Source organism: Centrocercus urophasianus, unplaced genomic scaffold (assembly GCF_019232065.1).
Source record: "Centrocercus urophasianus isolate 14NV4802_14NV808 unplaced genomic scaffold, USGS_Curo_1.0 seq_13, whole genome shotgun sequence".
Classification (NCBI taxonomy): Eukaryota; Metazoa; Chordata; class Aves; order Galliformes; family Phasianidae; genus Centrocercus; species Centrocercus urophasianus.
Window position 1 is genome coordinate 34,370,470 of NW_024884475.1, and position 19,333 is coordinate 34,389,802.

The 19,333-nt window shown below is 35.0% G+C and overlaps 1 long non-coding RNA gene across 7 annotated transcripts in view; it reads left to right on the top strand.

Moving 5' to 3' along the window:
* Window positions 1–19,333, top strand: part of LOC122156840 — a 73,772-nt gene that overhangs the window by 28,923 nt on the left and 25,516 nt on the right. For 4 of the 7 annotated variants that reach the window (XR_006167667.1, XR_006167668.1, XR_006167666.1 and 1 more), the window contains exons 3-6: window positions 5,783–6,024; window positions 15,744–15,848; window positions 17,329–17,417; window positions 18,777–18,841. This is a non-coding gene — a long non-coding RNA (uncharacterized LOC122156840). Of the gene's footprint in view, window positions 1–246; window positions 470–5,782; window positions 6,025–15,743; window positions 15,849–17,328; window positions 17,418–18,776; window positions 18,842–19,333 lie in introns of those variants that run through there. The other 3 variants (XR_006167669.1, XR_006167671.1, XR_006167672.1) reach the window with 3 other exon arrangements.

Sequence of the window (19,333 nt, forward strand, 5' to 3'; positions counted from 1 at the left end):
ATCCTGTTAATTTCTTTACAACAGCCTTTGCAATTAAGCCATGAATGAATACTTGTAAAAATGTTATTCCTTACTCTCTTACACTAACTGAGATGGATTTCAGTTTACAAAACCATATTTTCCTCTCCTTTAATGGCATGTATGTGTGGGTCAATTATAAGAAACCATAAACACAAGCCTTGAAGTACATGAAGTTAGGATCTGATGTCTATTTTCTGGCTGCCTTTTGTTGTAGCAGTGAATGAAGTAGAAGTAACCACAAGGAGCAAATATTGGTTTTGTACAGATGTGAACACCTCTGCATTTACCATGGTAAATTAGCCACCTGGTAAGGTTGAAGAAGGTACCTGGAGAAGAATGAAAATCCTTTAATCAACAGTGCTAGGGACCTCTCCCTTTGGCCATCTGCCAACAAATTTCATTCTGGTTGGATACAGCTGACCACATAGCAGTATCTAATCTGAAGCAGGTAACTCATAAACTTTATTTAGCATAACTTGGTGCCTTGCTTAGTTAATTACAATCTGCATCATTTCTCTGGGATTTTTCAAAATGTCTAACCTAATTTTACTTCACTAGGATTTAAATCCTTCTAATTCATTTTTTTTTTTTTTTTTTTTTTTTTGTCAACTATAGACATAGATAATTGTTTCCTTCTTTCTTTAGATGTGCCTTATATAAGCTTGTGTGTCATCTGTCTTCCTCACTGTTTACATTCTTAATCTCAATTAAATGACTCTATATTCCATCTTTGGAGACTTTCAAGGTGAGGCTGGAGAACGCTGTGGGCAGCCTGATCTAGCTGTGGCGTCCCTGTTCATTGCAGGGGAGTTGGATTAGACATCCTTCATAGGTCCCTTCTTACTCTAAGAATTCTACGATTCTATATGAGGAGTGATAAGGAAAGAGTCTGTTCTTTCTCTGTGTGAGAAATGTGTAAAACATTCATAGAAATTGTCAATATTGAGGAAAAAGTGCAAAATGAAACATAACATAACTACATAAGATTGAGGATGCATGCCTACACTCACTTCTTTCCATAAGGTGGGAACACCAAATAATCTGCCGAGGAGACAGTATGCTGCATACATACACTAATATCCTGGCTAAGTTATCATGATTGAATACGCACAAACTAAGCCTACATCTGTTAATTGATTTAATTTTATGTTTTTTTAATGCAAAAAACAGTTTTTCTTGTTAGAGTATGGGATAAACTACAGATGAATATTTTGATGTTGTTTTATGGTGTGTACAAGAAGAATGCATGTGCAGTAGACATTTCTCTCACCAAAAGTTAAGCCAGTTGAAAAGTCAGTGTTAAAACAAATCTTAGTGATTACAGTATCTGTACAAAAGTAGGCATGCCTTTAGGCTTACTCTTGAAGTGTATTTACTGGCATATGGAATAATAAAACAAACATTTGATAGTTTGGAGCAAGACCAGCATCCAAAATAGGCTCTAAATGACAAACAAATTGGAGTAGGCACTTAACATCCAGAATGAGCCAAACTATACTGAATTTAGATAGTAAATGCACAAAATTATTATGTATGGGAACATCTTTCTGAGCTGAAAGTACCTGGAAGGAGGAATAGTACTTCAGGGATGTATCATATGTTTGCTCTGTTCTTACTTGTCGTTTGACAGATATCTTCACGTACCTGCTGCTGGAGGAAGACTTGAGATACCTGACCAAGTACTGTTTGGCATTTGTATATTTTTAGTTTGCATTCAAGGGAGGATATTGCCCACTACCTTCCATCATTCCTCTCCTTGATTTACTTCAGCAGCTATTTTGGAATAATTGTAATGCCAATTCTGGGTTAAGTCACATAGAAATATTTTAACTATCTGAAATTGCCATGCTCATTTTACCTCAGCATTCTCAATGCTTTGTGGTGCTTCTGCAAGCATGTTCCACAGTGATCCAGCTCTGTTCAGCCTGGAAAAGTTATGAGTAAAATAGCTGAAGGTCATATGGCTACTATCCATGCATGGCTTAATCCTTTATCAGAACAGAAAATATCAGAAGTGAATTGCAAAGAAGGTTAAAATCTTATGCGTAGAAGAGTTTTGATGTTAGCCGATCTGGAAACAACCAGAACTGAGTGAAATATCTGCAGTGAAATGAAGATGATTATCTCTTTGCTTACTTACTCTGAACTGGTGGAAGTACTGTATGCTGAAAGCATTATTCAAATCAATGTTCATTTAATCTAATCTGATATCTAGGTGTGATTCTGTCTAGAGTCTAAGGAGATTAATGAAGCTTTTATTTGTCTAAAACTGGCATAGTCAAAACCAGGTTTATTATGACTTACATTTTTTGGTAGTATAAATTCCCAAGCCCAATAAAGTCCACCCTTTGTGCAGTGTATCTTCTGAGTACACTGAAGTGATATTCTGACCCTGAAATAAAATAGCTAACAAACATTTCAGTTTGACTCCACATGGAATTAAAATTAAGGAGATAACATTTATTTTGAAAGACTGAGTAGATAACCACAACAGCTGTAAAACAGGCAGCAAATGGTAGAATGGCCAGACTGTCCATCGTCTTAAAATAAAAAAAAATAAATAGATGGCCTCTCATCATGAAAAAAGGCTTAAATTGAAGGAACTGCAGCCTAGTCAGCCTCACTTTGGGCTCGAGGAATTTATGAAGTGAGTCATCCGTGAACACACTTCTCGGCACATGAAAGAGAAAGTGGCTGGGAAGAGGCAGCGTGGATTTAGCAAGGGTAAATCTTGCCTGACCTTGATATTTCTCTGATAAAATGACTAGATTAGCGGGCAAAGGAGAATAGTGAATGCCATTTACCTCATCTTTAGCAAAGCTAAACTGAAATGTAGTTCCAGAAAGTAGCAAGAACTTCTTAAAGAAAGTTTTAGTGCAGTTAGTCTCTGCTAAGCCATTCTGGGGAAAAAAAATCCAACAGCACAGTATGGGATCTAGTAAGCCAAAAGCAAGCGTAAACCATCTCTCAATCTAATAAGGAAACATTATTGCACCTTATGAAATTGCCTGTATATCTCATGGCTGGAATAAGTTTTTTCATTTTGTTACTGTTACCATAATCATAATTTGTGCATGTCAGATGCACAAATTCAGTGATGATCTAGAAAAATCTGAGTCAGTTCTATTTGTGTGTCATATGGAAACATATGTGCATATATATAAGTATGTATACATCTGTGATGCACGTATTGTTCAGTAATGAATTTGTGTTATAAGCAATAAAAAGCAGTACTGACTGAGACCAATGTAATGATGTCTTTTGGTAGTTTCAGCTACTGCGTAAGAAAAAGATAAACATCAATTTCCTATGCATAATTGATAGTGGTGACAATTATTAATTTGCTTTAGTAAGCCTGAAGAATTGAAGCCATGCAGCTGATCTGAATTCTAACATTTCTTTCAATTTTTAAGAAAGACACACTAATTGTACATGTCCATTTTGGTGGTGACTAGATACAGTGGTGATAGATTCTTCAGAAGTGCTGAGAGAGAGATAAAGTTAGGCTAAACTGATGTATTTCATATTATGAGCAGCTGTACGAGCCCTAAATACCATACCCAAGTGATTAATTTCTGAATGGTGGTGAAAAGAGAGGGGGTGCTTAAATAAATCAATGGTGATTTTAATAAACTGGGAGCTTCTAGGTATTAAATCTGTCTGCATCTGATCTGAATTGCAATTACCTGTCAAAAATTCATCCATCATTGCAAGTTGCAGACAAACTTTCTGGCAGCAGATGTTTCAGGAAAGCTATTTCATATGGGAAATATATCGTTTGTTGTATAGCATTCCCAAGAACAAAAAGCAAAGTAGAAAACATTTCATGGATAACAGCAGTAACTTCTGTGTCATATCCAAGCCTAATTTATTGATGAATTTAATATGTAAATGTGAATTTCCAACATAAATCAGTCAATGAAAGACTACTTATAATTCAGATGATCTCAAATAGATGTAGTAATTCAGTTTTTGAGTACTTGTGAAAGCTACAGTATTTCTAATAACTTTAAATTCATTATCAAATGTTGTCTGTTAGGTTAGAAGATTAGTACTTGCATTTCAAAAAAAAGTACCATGCTTCAACCACCATGCTATAGAAACTGTTTGCAGAGCTAGACAGCCTACAAAATGGTGTTCTACTCTCAGATATATTTTGGTTGTTTCTCCAAAAATAACACCTCCTATTTTTGTGTTAGGAAACTACAACAAAAGGAGAAAGGGCTGAATGTGGATTGCATTAAGTATTGAATTCAAAATACCTAAATTTCAGTTTCTCATTTACACCTGTTCCATCATTTGATACATGACTGGTACCGTCTCATATGGCAAGAAGGCAACATAATGAACATTTCTTTGCAGCCATCAGTGAAAATGTCATATAACACTGCTATCTCTCATATGAACATGCACCTTGAAAATGACCTCTGAAGACAGGCTGGACACATGATTAGAAGATTACAGTCCTAGCCAAATGATAGACCAAGAGCTGTTCCACTGCCACCTCTATCAAAATCCTTCATTCTGTTTGCCAATTATAATAGCAGAATCTATCATTCTTTTCAATTTTCCTTATATCAGGAATTTACTTTGTACAATTTCTTTCTCTGTATAATATTTTAAAATCACATTCCACTAAATGTTGTTTCTAACATAATTGAAAACAATTCACTTATAAATGGATCTATCTGTCAGCACTTACTTTATATCTTCTATATGATATGCTGGGCTTCTTATCTTGTCACCTGTCTGGTGTTTGAGAATTCATCTTTTATATTAGTAGCTCAGCTTGATACACTATATCAAGTGTGTTAATTTGAGTTCTACTCTCATCATCCTATAAAACTGACAGCTACCAAACATTTGGAGAAACCATCTTGATTTGTCATGTATGCTGCAATATGTCATTTTTCTAAACTCCTCAAAAAGAACAAATGCATAAATTCTTGTGGCCTCTTCCAAAACACTTTGAAAGTAATAGGACTGTTAGTTCAAGAAATGGTGAGTCAGTCTATGAATGCCTTAAAGAGACAAATAGCTTAATATATTATGGAGATTAGGAATTTTCACAATGCAGTCTGGTCAGAAACACATTTTACAACTTTGCCAACTTCCATTTTTATTCCTGTGGTCCATCTTTCTTTGTCAGTGCATAATGTCACCGCACTACATGTTTTATGCATAAAAATGCCTTTAAGAATATATTTAGATGTTGTATTTTCATTAGTCTTCTTTATTTCACTCTTGCTTATTTATGCAGTATTAGCTGTAGGTACTTTGTGCAAATCACTTCTCAGGCTTGTAACAAAAGCTTGTGTCTTCTCCAAAGGGTTTACTGCCTTAACACTGGTCTTTCCTACCATCTGTCTGTTCCCCTCTGCCAAATACACAGAGGAAAACCAAAATATGGGAAGCAAATGGTCATCTGCATTTAACAGTGTAATACATGGGTGCTTGAACTGGCACTGTGCACTAATTAGAGAAGAGATTCTATTTCTGGATAGTTAATGAGAAGTAGTAAGTAGAGTGTAAATTACAGTGAACCTTGAAAGTAAAGACAAATAACTTTTTTTAATGCAGTAGAGAAGCTGGAGCCAGCAAGGGGAAAATAGAAAGGCAAATGGCATGGAAAATAATCCTGGCAGGAAGCTTCATAATGAGCAAATGGGGAAAGATAACTCGTATCCAGCCCCAAGCCCAGCAATAGCTAAGACTGAAGGGTGCAAGCCTAAAACTCATCCTTTTCCTCTCTCTGGTATAGGGATCTCAAAAGGACAACAGCCAGTTTTAAGGGCAGATGAAGAAGCAAATGCTTCATTCTGACTATGACAACCAGATGGCATGGAGCACGCTGAAGCAACCACCAAGCAGTGCCTTGAAGAGCAGTATAGCATCGGTGCGAGAAGGTCAGATGTTGGGGCATGATTTTCTGGGGCTTCACATCCACGAGATGGTGTAACAGCATCACTAGATCAGCAGAGGAAACAGCTTTGAGGTGAAGTGGTATGGCATGCAAATGAGCATTTTCTTGTCCTGATGGGTTACTTGGCTCCTTGTGCTAATGGTGAGGGTATGATGAGAACCTATTTAGCTATCAGCCATAACTGTGTTGCTTAAATTGCTTAAAGAAATCTTGTGAGGTGACAGTGGATTCATTATTATAGAAAAAAATAGGACTTACCCTGGACAGGGCAAGGTGCCAGTGCCAGTCAAACAATGCCTACTTGCTTGATTAGAAGCAAACCATTTGAAAGCAGAATTCTCCACAATTGGTGTTTTTAATTTTATTTTGCAATGAAAAGGTTATTGAAAAAAGATGTTGCAGCTACTTTGATCATGCATTCCTACAGCTTTAAACTTATTCGAAGTACAGACCACACACATTTCAGGCTTGTATATGTAATATATTTCAACACTGCTAAAACACCTTTGCTCTCAGCACAGAAATATCATGAGAAGGGATTATAGAAGCCCACTAGAAGAAGGACAAGAGGTCTAAAACATAAAATAACTTCATTAAAATGATTTTATTTTAATGATAAATAATAATAATAATAATAATTATTATTATTTTAAGTTTGACAAAATAAACAGAACAACCCTTTGAACCATTTTCCTGAAAGAAGTGACCAGGTATTTTAGAGGCATTTTTCATTTTATTAATGACATTTTATTAGAAGAATGCAAAACGTAGCATGCAGTAACTATGAAGGCATTCGGGGTCTTTTTTATTATGACCATGAACATTTATTTGTGGGATAAAATTGCTCATAAACAGTAAAGTCTGTTACTATTGTATATATATATGTGCCTGGTTCTGTTAGCTATTGCTTTACCCATGACTACCATAAATGCAGTACTGACTTTAGATGCATCAAATGTAATGAAAATTATCATAGATCCAATACTGCATGACCACAATTCTGATATTCTTCATTGTGTACTGTGAGCTTTCTTTTATTAAAGAGAACAAGTATGAAACTTGAGTCATCCAAAGGAATTGCAGTTTGCAGCTACCTCCCAAAACTATGTGTTGATACCTAAAGAAAGCAACTTAATCCAGTACTTCTCAACCCACTCAATAAAGAGACAAAAATTTCAGTTTGTACTACAATAGCCTTCAAGTCAACTTAAAGATAAATAACGTTCTTTGCTGGTTTACATTAGAAATCAAGCGTCTTTGTTCTGAATAACACTGTGAACAAATTAAGCAAAAAGAAGCACATCTTTTAGCTTTTTTTCAGGGTCTTAGTTTATAATTTTTATATACTATATTTGTTTAGTCTATCCAGCACAAGGCTGCAGTAATGATGTTTAAGTAGCATTGAGGACAAAATATATATATATTGTATCAGGAAACATTTCCTTACCTTTTCCCTTTCCTAATCTAAACATGGACATTTTTCTTAATGATGTCAGAACTTTGAGGCCCCTGTGTACAATCACTAGGTGTACAAAAGTTAGGCTTAGTAAGATTATCGAAATGGAAAGATAATCAAAATAAATGGAAATACTCACCAATGTTGTAGACCTTGCAATAAACTCCACAAGGAGCAGTCTCCAGAAGGAAATCCTTCCTCAGTGGTAGTCAGCATTTAAATGGGAGAGATGAAGCCAGGCTCCACCCCTTCCTTCTGTGGCTGACTCATTGCTGCCTCAGGTGGTCAATCAGAAGTTCAGGCCATGATCAACAGTTCCCATACACCATGTTGAGATCCAACTTTTCAGTTGAGATCCATCTTTTCAGTTCTCCGTAGGAGATCCATCACATTTTCTGTGATGAGAAATCTAATTCATACTGATCAGTGTGTTACTGATGCATGCAGAGCTCAATGAATTATTCTTACAATGCAGAATCATCTCCTGCCACATTTGGAAAATATTTTCAAAGCTCCATGTAACTCAATATTGTGAAAATGTCCCTGGTGTACAGTCTAAAACTGTTGTTACTGGATCCCAGCGCCAAATACACTGTGGCCATTGTAAGCTCATCACAACTGTGATGTCTGAAACATTAAGCAAGTTTCTATTCTATATGCAGGTCACAAAATCTTTTTTCTAAGGAAAAAAGTCAGAAAATCCACTTAAAATTCTCTCTTTTCAACACAGAAGATGAATAACTAATTAGGTAAAAAGAAAAAGAAATTGATTTTTGTTTTATGCAAGATGATAGTTTAACTTCTTCTTGGAAAGTGATTTTGCCTAGTAGAACACTGTGTAGTCTTTCCATCTCTGCAAAATTTGTCATTTTATCAATACCTAACCAAAAATTTATGTTTTGTTGAACTGTTGAACTAAAGCAGAGAGCGTTTTTATATTTACACATGTGACTTATTGCCCCTTATGTTCTTGAGACTTCTCAGAAAATTGAGAAGGCTAAGGACACTTCCAAATCTTCCATACAGAGCTGACTCTGAGATAGTCAGAGTTTTTTTCCTAACTTTCCTTGTTTTTTCCTTTTCGCTCTTTCTTTTTTTGAATTATCTCTGTTTTGATTCGCATTATGGCTTTTAATACTAACACCTGAGCACAAAAAATGAAAAATTAAGATACTGTTCCACTTGACTTAAACCATTATGCTAAGCTGTTGAAATAGTCTGAGTTATGCCAGCTATAGAAATTAGGTGAAGATAATTTTGCCATGTGTAAAAGATTTCAAAACTAATTGCATTCATTTTCAGCTAGGGAACTGTAGTATTTAGTACTTCCAGTTTCAATGAGCTTAAGCTGTTCTTACTGGATTCATACAGAAGTCATGGAGTCTTACTGGAGTCATACAGAAAAGTCCAGCAGCTAAAAAAACCTAAGAAATAGAATTTTAAAAAAATAATACTTTGTGTGGTTTAACAGCCTACTTGGAAAACATAATATTGTTTAGTTTCATAGCAGATGAAGAGAACTGGTTTTTTGGTTTCTGAATATATATGGCTATGATTTAGCATAGCAAGGCAATAACTAGCCATGACTGTAGAAAAGAATATTATGAGACATATTTTCCTGGCTTTTTTAAAATTGAAGCTGTGTCATTTCCACTGTAAACTTTTTCCTTATCTATCCAGTAGCCTGTCTTTTTTTCTTGCACTATTTCAAGTCTACAGTTAGAAATCTGCAATGCCAAATCTGTCTCATTACTGGGGGAGATTTATACAAGACAGAAGGTAAATGGGTACTAATTCTGCTTCTATTTTCATGTTCTGTAGCAACCAGTGCTAGACCAGGTCTGCAGGATGACTACCAGGCCAGGAAGCCCACTGAGTTTTTGCCAAAATGTGGTCAAAATTATAGGACCCTTGGATGGATGCCAGGCACTGTGTTTGTAACCAGCAGGCTCAGGCAGGGCATGACCTTAGAAGGCACAGTACTGATACTGGCATCTCCAAAATGCCATACATAAGGTGCACCAAGAGGTTTTGTTTGTTGTTTTCATACTGCTGTAAGCCAAGAGCACCCCTTGCAGGAAATTTGTGCCCAGATGCACAAAGTATGTCAACCTAAATTCCAGACCTCTGTACTGACAGGGTTAATTTTACTCCTCTTTTGAATTTGCTTGTAAATGCATCCAGAAAATTTTCTTATCAAGTCTTCAATGGAAAAAAAAAAAATAGCTTATAGAGTCAAATTTTACAGCTGAGAGTGTGCTCAGACTTAGAAGTTTCTATCTGTTTGGACAAGATATTTTCATTTCCGTTCCCAAGCAATGGCAAGTATTGGACTTTTGCCTAATACAGCTTTAATCATATTCAGGTACTCTCTCCCCAAATAAAATCTTCTGCCCAAAGGAGCTGTGGGCATATTCACAGATTCATCTGCAGCAAAAGGACAGTGAGAAGCAGTAGGGGACTATGTTGTGGTTAGCAGACATGACATGGCAAAATGGACTTTTATTAAATGTAGTGTTGGCCAACAGAGTATGGAACAAAGCTACTACTACTACTCTTAGATGTCAAAGTGTTTTCCTCATAGTTATGTGGGGGTTTTGTTGTTGTTAGTTAGTTAGCTAGTTAGTTAGTTAGTTAGTTTTACCTTCATGGAATAACTGGCAAAGGTATTCTCAAAATAAGATATTTCCTCCAACTTGTACTTATTGTCTCTTCAGATAAAACACCATAAGCGAGACAGAAGGATGGAATAAAGGAAAAAAACTATTTTAGGACATCTGTAAATAAGGCCTGTGGATTTCTTTCCTTAAATTCTTCAAACATCATTTCCAACCTTGCAATTCTATGATTCTATGATTCTAAACAGTCAGTAATTGTAACTGTCTAAAAATTTATCTTCTTTTCACAAATAATTTTGATTTTTTCAAGGTGCCTAAAAGCATTTTTCCATTTTGAGACACTTCTAATTTTCAAAATATGACAATTACAAAGGGTGAGGCAGATTCTTAAAAAAGAAAAAAAAAAAAAAAAACAGCACTGAAAACATGAATTTCTTCATGAATTTCTAATATATATACATACTAATATGAGAGAATCATACTGTACTCTGACAGGTACAGTCTTGTAGCAATAATTTCCAACAACTGCATGTCCTGGTGGGCCACGGAAATTAAAATTTTGCACAGTTAGCAAGATTTTTATTCTTTATAATCAAGTCATGGAAAATTAAATATGTGAGATTTAAATGGAAGAAACACAGGACTGTCATATGTCACCCTATAGATGGTGGTTGCAGTTATATGGGCATCTCTGATATGTTCTTGTAACAATGAGCTGGGAAATAATATTGAAATAGCTTTAAAATTCCTACAGCAATGCACCTATATGGAGATAAATGTCTTTAAATGTATCTTTAAGCAATTGTGTAAATATCCAAGCTAAGATTATTCATATGAAATTGTAATAAAGCTCTGAACACAAACAGAAATTTGGAAACTGCAGCTTTTGGCTGCCTTTCAAAAAAGGCATTTTATTTTCACTCTGCATCTACTAATCCAGAATGAAAATACAATTGAGATTGAAGGGTAACTGCTGTGTTCTGCATTGATTGTGCAAGTTATTTTACATAGTTCTGGGAACATACAAGTTTTTCATGCTTTCATTTATAAAAATATTGCACAATTAGGTGTCTGGGGTAGGCTACTAATAATATGAGAGACAGCTCTTTACCTTGTACTTGTAAGAAAACATGCTGGAACAGTAAGAATGTTCCATGTAAATGGTGCCCTTGCATAAGTTTAACACTCCAGTTCTGTCTTCCTTCCTTCTCAATTTATTGCCTGATTTTTATTGACTCATTTTAATTTTAAAATCCCCAAGGTGAGGTCTTTATGTTCCTGCTCATCTAAAAAGCATCATGAAGCCTACAGGGATAAATACGTATCATTCGTGATTAATGCTTAACGAGGTGCCTTGCAGTTCTTGGCCTTAATATTGACTGTTGGCTTACGCATGCACCAGCCAGAAAGTGGCATTAAAAATCATTTTTTCTTAGACCTTGGTGTGTTCCAGTACGTGATATGTGTAAAATGGTATGGGGTTATGTTTGTTTTCAACCACAGATTCCATCTTTGCTAGATTGTAGTGAAAAACATGAATTGTTCTGTGGTTAATTCATATAAGAGAGATTATATTTTACAACTGAGGAGGTCAGAAGCTTAAATTATTTCAAACAAAGCTCTAACATCTTGGATGATGTTTTTCCTATTTCTTTGTTTTCTTGCAAGTTCTCTTTAGTAGAGAGATGTAGTTTCACACTATTAGTCTGTGCCTCTTGCGCTTTCTAAATTTTTGTTCTTTAACGAATAGATGAAAAACATAAGCAATGAATTTGCCACCAAAATACACTCAGTGTTAATCATTCATTTGTAATTATTAATAGTTGTTCTTCTAAGCATCTTGGAGTACATCACAGATAAAGTGTCAGTTTCTCCATCTCTCATTTGCACTGATTGATACCTCAACATGATGTTTCAAAGTTGAGTGTAATTACTTACTAATTTCCCAGTGTAAAAACTATTTATTTTACAGTAGCATTTTTTTAACCTTCTTTTAAATTATAAATATTCTTGACAAGCCTTCAGTCATTGAAATATGGAAACAACACCAGTAACAAAGAGGAAAAACAAACAAACGACAACAAAAATTACCATAATTCTGAAAGTAAATACTGAAAATCTTACTATTTCTTTTAGGTATGAGTCATTTTTGGAGCTTGGCTGCCTTTGCGAACAGTTTTAAATTGGTGAAAAAAAAAAAGCATTTTTAGTAGGTGATACTCGCCTTTTTTTTTTTTTTTTGGTCATATAGTCCTTCTTGACCTTGAGATCCAGACAAGATTTGCAGATATTGTGCAAAACAGCATTTGATATGCAAAGCATTGGTTACCAGCTCCTGAGTTTGCCTGAGCTTGTTCTGTTTAACAAACGCTCTGCTGGGATTTTTTTTTTTTTGATCAGTTGAGCTTGTTAGCACATGTAAGTAATTCATGGAAACCACTAATTTTCATATTCCTCTTGTATACTTCAAGTTTTCATTCATTGAGCTTGTTGGGATACAGCTAAAATGAATGTTTCTTGCTCGATTTTTCTCCACAAAAATAAAATTGCTCTATTTTAATCTATTTCAAAGTAATAGAAGTCTAGGGGGAAGGAAACAAACAAGGAAATATTTTATATGTGGATTTATCTTTTCATTTTTTAGCAGATGAGTCGGATTTTTCCATAGCCACCTTTTGAAATCACTATGTTATTTTGTCATTTCTTTCTGAAAGAGTAACAGTACTGAATCTTTATCATATTGATCATTTTACAAGTTTTCATCTGGGGTCCAAGATAATACATAACATTGTTATTGCATTATTATTTTTCATTTGTATCCTATTGATTTGCTGCCAGCAACTTACAGGTCAATTTACAAAAAGATGAGATATGATTTATTTTTTTTCTAAAAGATTATGCCACAAAGGGGATGTTTTTATTTTTTTATAAGGCTGTAATATCTCAGGGTTTGTTTTTTCTTCTCACAGGAATGCAACACATTCATAAATTAGTAGTGAAGTTCTACCTGAATTTACACCCAGAGTATCCATGGCTTCTGTATAATTCATATAAGTGGCTAGGCACAAGCTTACACTTAAATTAGAATTTTACTCCCAGGCATGGTTCTTTTGTCATTTCTTCCTGTTTAACTTAGAAATAATACCATAATTTCAGTATAGGTATACACACATAAAAGGGATTAGAGAGACTTTATATATCTAATCACAACAAGCTGCCAAGGTTTAAGACATCCAAATGACAGCTACTAAAATTATACATGAAGATTTATTTTTGGCATTGACCAGCTTAATATCTGCACTGAAAATTCCCTTCTTACTAGGATCTTGCTCTTTCCCAAGGCCCTGCAATTCTTCTCCAAAACATTGGTATGAGTTTCTCCCATGGGACCAGCATTTAGCCTTGCTCATTTCTCAGACATTTATAACCTTTTGTGGCCAACCTGCTTTGCCAGCATAGAAGGGCTGAAGAATTCTTGCATTCTCCATTCTCCATATCTGTACTGGAATGGGTACCATTGGGTCATGGTTTGCAAAAATGTTTGTTTTCTCACCCACACCTCCCTAAAAATGTACTGACAGTACATTACTGTTAGCACACTTGTCTGTATTTAGGAGGCACACTTAAAAAGGAAATCAGGAATACTTAGCCAAATTTCCTTACTACTTATTTTTATTGTCATTAGAGTTTAGCTACTTGGAAAACAAGTATTAAAGGAGTATGTGGAACAGCGTAGGTATGCATGTGTTTTTATTCCTTCAGTATAAATCTATCACATAATTTTCAAGGGGTTGTTTTTTAATTATTTAGTGCTAAATGTGCTAAATGCAGTGAGCTTGTGTATATATACACCCTGATATGTGCTATTATTTTTCTCTGGAACCCATCCAGGTATATCAAACCCACAGTGAGCAACACAGGGCCTTCCAGTTCATGCTATGCTTACAGTGTATTGAATTTGTCTGGCATACTTTCAACAGGAGCAAGTCTGACGAGAATTTTTATAGCACAGAATACCTTTTCTGACAGTGAAAAAATTCAGTTTTGGAAATGATCTGGCATTCCACACAGCCTTTTAGACTGAAATCAGATACTGACATTACACCATACTCTTCACGACACAGGACACTGAAATAATCTTCTCGGTTGACAACCTCTATTCTAAATCACAGACCATTCACTGACCTTGAAAGTAGAACAAAGTCCAGATCAATTTCTTTTTCTCAATGTGGCACAAAAATAATCAAGTAGCCGAAGGTGATGCCTGTATGTCGTAGGAATATTTCAAAGACTTTTTTTTTTCTGTTGCCTTATTTGTCTGTTTTGTTTCATATTTTGACAAAAATTTGAACAGAACTGTATAAGAAAGGAATATTTAAAATATAGATGTAAAATCTCAGAACATGCTGTGGCAAATATTTCCCTATGCTTTTATATTAACAATGAAGAGAAAAGATGACTATACTCCAGCACATCTTGGGATTATTTTTAATCATAATTGAATGATATAGTGCTATTTATAGACAGAGAAGAGAATATAATTTTGCTTTCTTGATAGTATTCATAACTTTCAGTTATGTTTCACTTGAGCGTATATTTTAAAAATGTATTGAAAAAAAGACATCAGGAAAAATGCCAAATCCTTTAAAGTATTCATAAGATTTGTTTTTTACATATTTTTTTTAATTTATTTATTTACTGAGAGAATCAGTAGGCAGAATGATGAACTGAAATTATTGATGGTATACAGCCCACAGTCTATGAGTAAACATGTTTCAATTTTCTTTTAAATTTGCTACAGAACTATGTTTATGATAAGCTTTGCTGTACATTTTAATTATATAGAAGTAAAAAGAAAACAATGAAATACAAATTACTTAAATGCACATTGCCAGATAGGGAGTGGGCAAAGAATTATTATATTAATTACATCTATTTTCAGCAATAAAATACAGTCCTTGCATTAAAAGATGGCCCTAATACATTAATATTAAATTCTTCCAGAATTCTCTAATGCACTTTTCATTGTTTGATATAATCCTAGTCCTGGGCAAAGTTGAACAGCTAATCTGCTGGCAGGGTAGAATGTGTCCTTCCACAGCCAGTAGGTCTTTGAAGGGTTACTGATCACCGTCTGCTAACTTGGCCCTTATAATGTGAATAATTAATGGAAAGATCCCAAATGTTGAATAACAGGTTCAAATTTGCATTGAGGATAAACGTATTTATCTAGCTTTAATGCAATTACTTATACTATTTCCTAATATCAAGGCATCTCTTTCAGAGATTTTTGTATGTAAAGCCATCTATTCTGGTAAGTTATGAAAGCACATTACAGGGCTTTGGCAAACAATTCTATTTTATACAGTGTTATTATGGAGGAGCTGCCCAAGCAAATCAAGTTAGCAGTCTGCACATCAGAGCCTTAATCATCTGAGTTTTGCCTTTGCACACAGCAGCAAATAGGTCATTCATATTATAATAACCTTTAATTTAAGTTCAGCCAGTGTTGCAAAACCAACAAATTGTTTAGATATTTTGTTTCTGATATGAACACTTATTAGATCAGATTTCAGAAGACATTTGATGGCTAACCTTTGTCAGTATCATGACTGTATACTGCACAGAGCTATTGTGTTTCTTTTGTGGGCATAGACGAAACATTGCATAGATGTTATCAACGATCCCTTAGCGGTCAATCAAAATATAATTTATTCCTGTGCAGTACAGGTAAAACATATATCTACAAACTCTTTTTCCGGGGAGAGAAGACAAGATTTCATGCCAGATCAAATCATGTAGATTAAATGTCAACAGCCATAAACTTCAGGTAAGACTTGGAGATTCAATTACTGGATTATGCTGGGCTGTTCTAATTCTTCATAAATCTTTTATATATGTCTTTTGATTTCCTTACATTATATCTGTGATGATAAATTATTGCGTGATGACACAAACATACAGAAGCACCCAAAATTAAACTTGCTAATAAAACCTCTGTTAGGAAGCAAATGCTTCATTAAAACCAGAAGTTGTTATCACAATCTGGAAGTGGTGTGGAGAGGACATTGTTCCGTGATAATAAACATATTTCTCAATTTAATGTTCATATATTCTTTGAAGAGGACCAATTTCCTCAGTCAGTGCACTGGTATTCTACCATTCAGCATCAGGACATTTGTAGATAGGGCACTCCTCCTCCTCCTATGCAGTTCTACAGCATAGATTATTGCACAGCTTTATTTAAGAATAATTGTCTTCTGGTAGTTGATATTTCCCATTTTTCATTCTTTCATATTGACCTAGAATTCATGTACAAAATACGTGTTTTTTTACACAAATTACATACATGTATTGCTGTTCTTTTTTCCTGAACAAGTTACAAGTTGTGTCAAAAGTCTGCTTTAATGTTATGTTTAAAAGTGGAAACAGAAGTCCCGAGTTTCTTGATTTTGTTAAAGCCCGCTGAAAAGAAGAGTATTTCCTCCAATATCAGTGGTGTGACCATGCAATGTATTTCTGAACAAAAGCTGAAAGTTTTTTGTGATGATTTTTTCCCTCAGTTGTCTCTTCTGTTCATACTTCTAACCATGCAATGAGAGCAGTGAAGTGCACAGTTTATATTTCTGTGTCCCAGCACATCCTCATCTCCCAAACTTTTAGTTCTTAATAGTTTTCTTTTTCTCTTTTTTGAGTTATGAAAAGATCCAGCCATCACAAGAATCCAGACACTATGTTTTTCATTTGTGCTGTTTTTTTTTTTTTGTTTGTTTGTTTGTTGTTGTTTGCTTTTCTTTACTGTTTAATAATAATTCAAGGAAGCATTTTTTAATTTTTAATAATTAATTCTCTGAAAATTAAGCACACAGGCACTGTAACTACCTCTCTTTTCCCCATGACATCTATAATTGTTACTAAATGAATCTAGAAGCACCACAATCATTGGAAATCCTGTTGGGATTTAACAGGTGGCCATATGCTACTCTCGATTAGAGGAAGCAAAGGGCAGCAAGATGAACCTGAAAACCTGTCAAATGTAGGCAGAGCTGAGAGTTTACTACATTCCCACTTGGGTACCCCAGGACATATTTTTGCAAAGGGAAAGCTCATTAGCTGCAAGAGAGCAAGTAGCAGTACTCTGTGAAATCTTGGGATACGCAGCATGCTTTCCATCAGGGATGTATATATTACTGGCGCTCAGCATCTGAATACTTTCTACTATTCTCCCCGCAAATCTCCACAGGTCCAGAACAGAGCAATTCTATTTAGCTTGTTGTGTATAATTTATTTATTTATTTATTTTTTGCTAGAAAGAAGGTGCAGCAACACACAGTTGTTTTGGCTTCTCCATGCCTGGTTTGCTGTCAGTGTGATTAGAGAGAAGGAATCCTTCTTGAAGGTTTGGAAAACTAATGAAATACTGTGAAGTTAGTTCTTTCAAAGATGTAGATTTTAATGTAATCTTTGCTTTGAATGTATGTGTTTGTGTTTGCAATATGTATGTACATGCATGTTTTTAAGGGCTTCCAAAAATATTCCTTAATTTCTATTTTTTGAATTCTCAACATGTTATTTTCAGTTTTATGTATTCCCACAAGTAAATTCAACTTGATATATTTTTAATTATGGGCTGTTTGATGACTTGTACAATTGATATCACATTTTTTCCCCACTGCAAAACATATATCTTAGATTTTAAAATAGACTCAGTATGATGGATGGAAAGCACCTTCACCTGATGATGCTCCAAACCAATCCTGTGGTTTGCACTTTAGCAGGAATTTGGTTCACGTGCCACATCCAGCAGCCAAGAGGACTAAAACAGACATTTTTTCCCCGATTCATAACTTTTTTATTCTCTCAGTGGACACCAGCCCCTATATTAGAAGGTCTGTTTGCATGAGCTAAGAAAAATCCAGAAAAAAAAATGAAATACAAAATAACAGCAAGATCATGAAGAGGTATTCCATTTTGTCATAAAATCCAATAAAAGCTGGGATTTCTTCTCAAGTATTTACAAGAGACTTATGAATCTTTCGCCTCTCTAGTGCATAATTTGTGTTCCAGTCTCTGAGTTCTTCTGAGTAAAAGGTAACTCTGTTCAGCAAGTCCTATATCTGCAGTCACTAGCAGGAACTTATTGACCAGCTACGCAGTAGAGCTTGCAATGTATTTTCTTTCTGTACTGTGGAAGCCATTAGTTTTTAAACTCCTGTAAGACTAGAAGAGTATTCACCGTGGCAGCACAGAAACACCTAAGGTCTGGACTGCCTACTCTGGGAGATCAGTGTCTTCCATTTCTGTCAGGTCCCAGTCCTCTTTTGATAAGGGGCATTTTGTTCAACCCATGCCAGATTCTTCACTCACTGCTAAACTGTAGATTATCTGCTGTTACAGGGATCGTCCACAGAAGATCCATGACTACATTCACCTTGTAAGACAGTTCATTTTGCTGGGCTAACTTCTGCTTCTTACTTTTCTGCATAGTAGCTTTTATTCAGTAAACTGAACTGCTGAAAGTTGGAGCTAAAATTCTGAGCTAAGTCTGCTCTTCTAGTCTACAGTCTATAGTGAATGATAATTCCTTCCTTGTTTTCTTGTTTGTTTTTCAGCCATCGCACTCCCTACTCCATTATTCCCTTTAAGAATATTTGGTCATGCTTTTCTTAAATTTTCGTATCACTTAAAAATACTTCTATCAGTCTAAAGAAAAAAAAAACACCTTTATTTAATTTTTTTTTTTTTTTTTTCCTGGCAGGATGTCTTCCAAGAGCTGAGGTGTCACATCTGAATTAAGTTCACAAAGGACAAACCAATTCTGAAGTAAGTACTATTGCTTCTTTTTAACCATTAGCACTGATATTTCCCACGGTAGTTGCTTTTTAATAAAATCTAAATATGTGAAGTCATTCTGGCTTATTCCCTGAATTATTTAATCATCTATGGACAGGCATGAGGATCTTCAGAAATGTCTAAATTAGTTCAGAATGAGACAACAATGCATGTGTTTTACTACTGAAACAGCATACCAAAGAAAGTGTTAGACTTTGTCTTTTCAGTGCCCTCAGATTAAGACTTGGTGCCTTACTAGCTATACATAGCACGGGCTACTTGGAAAGATTCCAGGGCCACTGGCTGAGGTTATTTACTGTGTTATGCAGGTGGTGAGTCTAAATGATCTAATGATCTTTATGCCCAGAAAAATCTCTTATTCTACGTAATACTCTTGACCTTTTTCTTTGTCACTTATTTATCTACACTTAGGAAAGGCTGATGTGTGACTTATTTTACTGATGGCATGCCCTGTGTCCCCAT